The sequence below is a fragment of the Capsicum annuum genome, chromosome 5 (genome assembly GCF_002878395.1).
Source record: "Capsicum annuum cultivar UCD-10X-F1 chromosome 5, UCD10Xv1.1, whole genome shotgun sequence".
Lineage (NCBI taxonomy): Eukaryota > Viridiplantae > Streptophyta > Magnoliopsida > Solanales > Solanaceae > Capsicum > Capsicum annuum.
This window is the reverse complement of record NC_061115.1, coordinates 215,189,551-215,197,689: the sequence shown is the minus strand read 5'-3', so window position 1 is coordinate 215,197,689 and position 8,139 is coordinate 215,189,551.

The window sequence follows — 8,139 nt, the reverse complement described above, 5'->3', positions numbered from 1 at the left end:
CGTTACATATATGTAACACATCACATAATACATGTTGTCACACTTTATATTTTCTTAAATAAAATTTACAAACACGGTTTACCCGAATCACTTATTTAAAGTATTAAACAATTTCATACAATGATCCAAATGTATAATCTAAATTATACATTCGTAACTTAACAAAAAAAAATTAAATAAACGTATAACGTTTAATCATTTAGTGTCATTAAAATGACATTTTTTTCTGTAAAATATACACCAACACAAAGTTAATGCTAAATCATACATTTCTTACACAGTAACTACTAACGTATAACAGTTCATATAGATTATGTTTCAACAATTTTTTAAGTGACTGTTATATTTTCCAAGTTACATAATACATATACCAATCAGTTGTAAATTACAGTGATATGTTTATGAAATATGATAAACGAAAAATTACACAAAATGTTCTGCAACTATTAAATATTAATTGAACAAGTGAAACTAAAATAGCAACCAAAAATTTTATTATTAGGTGTTCCAGCATTCCAAAAAAATCTAATTAAAATGATTATACTACTAAAACCAAACAAACCATCAGCAAGTAGGAAAACATATTATCTTCATCATGATTCCTTTGGAAAGAAACCGCAAGTCCTACGGTTGTGACCGGCTCGTCCGCATTTTTCGCAGAGGTTTGAATTTAAAGACAGTGATTCACTTGATTTCAGATGCCTTCCTTTTTTTGGCCTACCAGGAGGTCTTCGATATTCGGGCGGCAAAACTTCTTCATCATCAACAAAACCTGGAACATTCCAATCCTTCTTGTCTGGCATTGAAACTATCGGGAGTTCATATGTCTTCACGATGGTTTGTGGCCAATACAATTCAGAGCAATAATGACCATAATCCTTTACATCCACATTTTTACTTTTTAATACGGCAATTCCATGTGGACAAGGTATTTCATCAATTTGATATTAGCCATAATTACACGTTCCACGCTCAATATCTACAATGTATTTCTGTCCTGAATCATAAACACAATAAAGATAACTCCCTGCTGGCTTAACCTGTTACCAAAAAACATAATATGTTTCAGATGAAAAAATATTAATATACACTCAATGTAAAACAAAGTTTCTATTCCATAATTATTCTAATACATATCGTCATCCGCAAAACTTTAACACCATTATGAGTTAGAATTTCGTCAAATCTTCTGCCAAGAGTTGTATTGGTGTACGATGCAATTTTGTTGTTCTTACAATTCCATGCAGCAAATAAGATTCTAACTTCTTCTAGGAAACCTAGAATAGAAAGTTTTCTAGCCTCAACCAAACAACCATTAATACATTCGGCTATATTTGAAGTCATCATTCTATCTCTTTTTACAGGAGAGTGACACCGAGCCCATTTTTCATACCCAGCTTCCTCCATATATTGCTTAACTCGTTGATCAACCTTAGCAACCTTAGATATAATATATTCAAAATCTTCTTTTTTATAAGATTTAGTCATGGAATAATAAAGGTCACTAAGTCTATCTTTGCTTTTCCTAAAATGGGTGCAAACGTTTTTTCATAAATTCCATATACAAGCTAGATGAGGGACATTAGGATAAACAATGCTTACACCTTTTATGATACTTTCATTTCTATCTGAAACAACACACATGTTGTTTCTTTCACCAAATGACTCTCTAAACTGTTGAAAAAAATAAATCCATTCGTTGTCATTCTCCGAATCAACAACAACGTACACTAATGGCATAATACAACCTACAAATAAATTAAACAAGACAATCATTGTTAAAAAAATAAGTCAACTATAAAAGTGCTAATTTTAGCATCTTTATGATTCATTATAAATAAAACATCAATGTATTAGCTAATATAATATATAGTAAATAAGAAAATAAAAAAAGTACAAAAAAAAAATGAACTCACAGTATCTACACCATCTAATGTGCTTGCCGATACAAATGTTCTTTCATATGGACCGCTTAAATGTGCCCCGTCAACAACTACAACAGGTCTACAAAATTCAAAACCCCTAATCATCGGACACAATGCAATAAACAAGTATTTAAACTCGTTATCTACTACCTTATGCATCCGAATGTGCGATTGTGGATACACTTGGTTCAGCATATAGATATAACAGGCCATTTTTCTATATCCGTCTACGGGTCCACCTCTAAGCATCACAATCGCCTTCTCTTTTGCGAGCCATGCTTTCATGTAGTTAATGTCGACTCCGTAAACAGCCTTCATCTCTTCGATAATGTCTGTGGGGGTGTGTATTCTTTTGTGATTGATTAATTTTGGAGCAGTAAATCACTCACAAAATTACTTGTCGCAACCACATTATTCAGCACTCGATCCCTAAGACTGCAACTATGCTCTGAAACAAATGTTTTAATCAAAAACAATTTCGATTCATTCATACAAAACGCCTTCATGACCCACTTGCAATCTTCGTTACGACAAATCAGTATATAGCTGCATCAAAATATAAAAGCTTATTCATTGTATTAAATAAAATTATTAATCTTGAAAATAGAAAAAAAAAAAATTCCATAAACTGTCCAGTTATATTATACATAGCTTTGAATGTATAATATACATTATACATACATTATACATACATTTTTTAACTAAAAAAACATAATTCATTCAACACATTAATCAAAAAATTAAATTTCAGAAAGTATATATTCATGTTATCAGTACATATCTTCATCAACAAATAAAAACTCAATTAATATATAAAACATAAATATATAAAATTAAAATAGTAAGAACAAAAAAAAAACTTTCACTACAACAGTTATATTATACATATATCTGTATGTATAATTAAAATTATACATTTACATTTTTTACTTAAAAAACCAGTAATAAATCACAAACTAATTCACAATCTCTTAAACAAATGAATACACTTCTTTGCCTGACACGATTTAATTATACATTATCAAACATATAAAGTATCACATTATACATTCGTATATTAACATTACACATCGACAGTTCACAAAACTACACAACATAAATTTCCTATAATAAAAAAAAACAAATATGTTATAAGATCAGGACATACATTTGATATCATACCTTTTTTTGTCGGATCGTTTCGCTTTTGTGTTGAATTCATTCGCTATTGCGTGTCTTGCCATTACTGTAACAACAGTTTCCTTATCCTTATATATCTGACTCATCATTATTTCAGTATTTTTGCAATCAGTAATGAAGTTTTTAACTTTCATTTCAGGCACATATAGACCATACTGATTATCCGTTTCAACAACAGTTAACGCAACCGAATCATATTTACTACCCTCGATACACATTATAGAACCAGTTGCTTTATCAAACTCTATTTCACTATTGGCTTTGTCGCAAGTTGAAATACAAAGTGAAAAATTAACCAAACCAGCAAGTTGTTTATTTAACTCAACGTAAACCCTCACTCCATTGTCGTTTCTTATTACAATTGGAGAAGAGTTTCCTTCAACCACATATTTCATTTCAATTTTTTTTACGTACTTCGTCTATATCCAACTCAATGGCGATCGTAGAAATCAATTTCAAGAAAGTAATACTTTCGGAAATAATTATTCCGCCACTTTTGTATGACTCAGAATTAGTTTTTGACTCCCAAATTCCTGAATGCCGCAGCAATATTGGGATTTTTGAAGAACGTATGTAGAAGATTTTTGTTGCTTTTTGAAATTTTTTTAGAAGAAATAAATTACAGCAATAGAGCTTTTTTGCTTTCCAGATCTTCAATCAAATATTAGAGAAAATAATATTTGACTTGTAATTTTTTTTTTTTGAAATTCAAATTTCAGTTACTAGCTTTATCCATAAATGAGTTAATGTTAGCTAATTATTGCCATTAATTAAGGAACAGTGATATAATTACTGATTTCTATTACCTTAAATTTAGGAATAACTATTTCATTATACATTTCACCAATGTATAATATTTGGCCGAATGTATGAGTATCTTTGCCAAAATTCGGGAGAGAGAATTTATGAGGGAATTTTGTGTAATTACTTTCTTAAGCTAGGGGATTTATGTTGTTTATACATCTACTATCTCTCATGGGCAATATGTACCAGATAATTTTACTATCAAGGCTAGAACAGATGTGAAAAAATTACATAATATTTTTTTTCTCTACTGATATTTAAAGAGTTAATACATAAAAATGACCCTAAACTTGACACCAAATTATAACTTTGACAGTGCACAAATAGAACCTTTAACTATTCAAAACTGTACAAATATGACCTCCAATCCTACGTGGCAAAACGCGTGTTCAACACGCAAAACTGAGAGCGTCCAGCTTAAAATCTAAGGGCATAATACATAAATATGACCTTAAACTTTGACAGTGCACAAATATGACCTTTAAATGACTCTTCACTATTATTTTTTTCATTATTTTTGGCTCAAAAATGAAAATGACATCTAATTTCTTTTGTCATTGCGGAAAAAGAGCAATATTGAAGATTTATTAATTAGGCAAGTCAGCCTTATACGAAAAAATTGAGCGGATATGTATATATATTATAAAGCAGAGGACAAATTTAAGTTATATAATATATCTAAATATTATTTATTTAAATATTAAATTAAAGATTAAACTATACTAATAATAAAAGCAATTATAGTTTTAATAAAACATTATTAAACTAATGTTATTAAGGATAGTAGTAGTAGTAGTAGTATATTAAATTAACGTTATCAAATTAATGTAATTAAAATGTTATTAAATTAACGATATTAAAACGTTATTAAATTAACGAGGGGCGTACCTATGTGGTTTCCATGGGGTTCACCCGAACTCCCTCGGTAAAAAAATTACGTTGTATATATATAAGATAGAAAATGTATATTTATAAACGTATATTAATGTTGAACCACATGAAACAAGGCACTTAGATAGCATAGTGGTGTTATTTGCTCTTCTTGGGCACTTCCTTCAGCCTACTGTGCGGGTTCGATCCCTGCTTGTGTGTTTTTTTTTTCATTAAAAAAAGCGGGTTTTTTTTTAAATAAAAAAAAAAAGCTAAGTGTTGCTGCTATAGAAATAAATAAAATAATAATAATAATAATTTTTTTAAATTAAAAAAAAGTTAGGTGCTGCTACTATAGAAATATATAAAAAAAATTATTATTATTATTATTATAATAATAATAACAACAACAACAACAATAATAATAATAATAATAATAATAATAAAAACGACGCCGTTTTAACACAAAAAGCAAAACTTTGACAGTGCACAAATATGACCTTTAACTATTCAAAACTGCACAAATATGACCGCTCTCCAAGTCATCCCTTTTAACGACGTGGCACCGTGTGATTGAATTACCTTTTCACATAGGCGGGAGTGAGACTCACGCATGGGGTTGAAAAATCGGAGGTCATATTTGTTCAGGTTTTGAATAGTTAAAGGTTCTATTTGTGCACTATCAAAGTTTAAGGTCAAAGTTATAATTTGGTGTCAAGTTTAGGGTCATTTTTATGTATTAACTCATATTTAAACCTAAAACCTCATGACTCTTAACCACTTTATTAACTACTAGACCAGCGCATTGATGTCTTCTCTATATTTCTTGATTACTTGGTCTAGAGTTTTTGGGAACTTGAAAATGGTATGATCCCTATTTTTTTTGTTATTTAGTGGATAAATCCAATTTTTAAAATATTAAATTTATTAAGATTTCAACCAAGATAATATTAGTGGATAAATATTATTGGATGGGGCAGTAATTTGTGATGAACCATTTTAAACTCATGAATAGAGATATAAAACAATAGGTCAATTTGAATATGTGAATATGTACTCGAAAAATTCCAACAAATAAATTAAAATATAATATATACATACATACATACATACATACATACATACATACATACATACATACATACATACATATATATATATATATATATATACACACTCAAATTTGACCTTAGTTAACAAGTAACTATTTTAACTTTGAGTATGTATATCTAGATATTTTAACTCGTCTTTACTATGTCAACTGAACAATCTAATTTACAAAATGATCATCTAGACACCTGAAAATTAAAATTAATCATTCAGTGTCAGGTGTCCACGAGACACAATGAAAGTGGGTTGGAGTTTTGTTCATCCAGACACCTCCAAAATTTAATCAATTAATATCAGGTGTCCACGAGACACAGTGAAAGTGGGTTGAAGTGCTTAGTACATTCCGGTCACGATCAAAGTTAAAGTGTTTAGATGTGCACTCTCAAAATTGAAGTGTTTACAATTGCTAGTCGATGCTAAATTCAAGTGTCTTTTTATGTATTATTCATAAAATAATATCATAAGCTAATTAAATATTGAAGTCAAGTGGGATTAATGAAATCTTTGCAAATAAAAAAAAAGTCTTGAAACATGTGGAATTGGTTTAGGTTCAAAACAAGGTGCACTTTTTTAGTCTAAATTGACTATTTATCCCAAATCAACAAGAAGGGAAAAAAAAGCCAAATATGCCAACTTAATCCTAGTGTAGGACCAACTTAAAATATAATTTTTATTTATTAATTAAATATTTTATATTTAAAAAATATTTACCATCTATAGTAACTTATGATGTATTAAAAGTGATTTAAGTATGCATTACAGATGTATTAAAAGTACATTAAAATGTATTGGACTTGTTTTGATAAAAAAAAATGCATTATATTTTAAAAGCAAACTATACATGTAATATAAATGTATTATACTATGTACGAAGAGTGAATTGTGCATGCAATATATATGTATTACTAGAGAAGCATGGTAGTATTTTGCAAGAAGCCAAGTCTTACAAGATAATTATGTATTTCCTTACTAAGTTGTCATAAACATTATTTGTTTTTATTTTCTCCTTCTCTTTTATTTGTCAACTTGTTCTTTGAAGTTAAACTAAATTAATATTTTAAATTCAAATTTTAAGTGTTTCAAAAATCATGTAGAAAAAAAATTATAGTTACCATCTTTCATATTAATTTAAATTATTTGACTTTGAGAACACGATAAAACATACTAATGTAGATATTTTATTGAACTTTGGTTTTGTATATGTTCCTTCCATTCAAATGTGGAGTCGTTTGTTAGAGTGTATAAAAATAATGTTGATAGAATGTATTAATAATGTTTGCATTAATAATGCTTGTATTAGTAATATTGGTATTATTTATGCTAACATTATTTCTTATACACTTTTTGATGTACAGTGTACTGTATTAAAATTTGTATTTTCAAACTTTTGTGACATTGATAGTCAATTATATTTTCAAAATAATCTAAGTTTTTAATTATTGTGATTTATAATATTTTTCTTCTATTTCAATTTAAGTGACACTGATACAATTTTGAGAGTCAACCAAATATTTATATTGTTTAAATTTTTTAAGTTGTTAATTATTGTGAATTACAATATTTTTTAAGTATTTGTTACAGATATATAATAGATTAAACTATTTTAGATATTTAAAATTTTAATTATTGTAATTTATAATTTTTTTATGTAATTTTCAAAAAAATATATGTTACTCTCTTTGTCCAGAGTTTGTGCACTGATAGTCAATTATATTTCTTAAATAATTTAAATTTTTAATTATTGTGTAAAAATTTTCTACTCTAATTTAAATGCCATGATGCTTAGATGAACATAATAATTAATTAGAGGTGATATAGTAAAATTACGATTGAAGCAGCGAAACAGACATGTCTTAAATGAGTCACAACAACTAATTAGAAATGATATAATAAAATTATTGTAAAAGATACTAGTGAAAAAAAGTAAGTGAAATCTCATATAAGAATTCAAGTTACTTTAAAACATCAAGAGTTAACTTATAATTTTATATCTATTTTATTTTTTATTAAATATTATTTAATTATTTATTTATTTAATACTTAGATAACTTATAATAATTAATTAGAGGTGATATTTAGTAAAATTATGATTAAAACTGCTGAAGCAGACATGTCATAAATGTCTATTCTATTGTTTTATTATCTATTATTAATTTTTTAATATGTAAATAATTTATAATAATTAATTAGGAATGATATAGTAAAATCACAGAGCAAATAGCTCAAGCCGACAAGTCGACAGAGAGCTTCT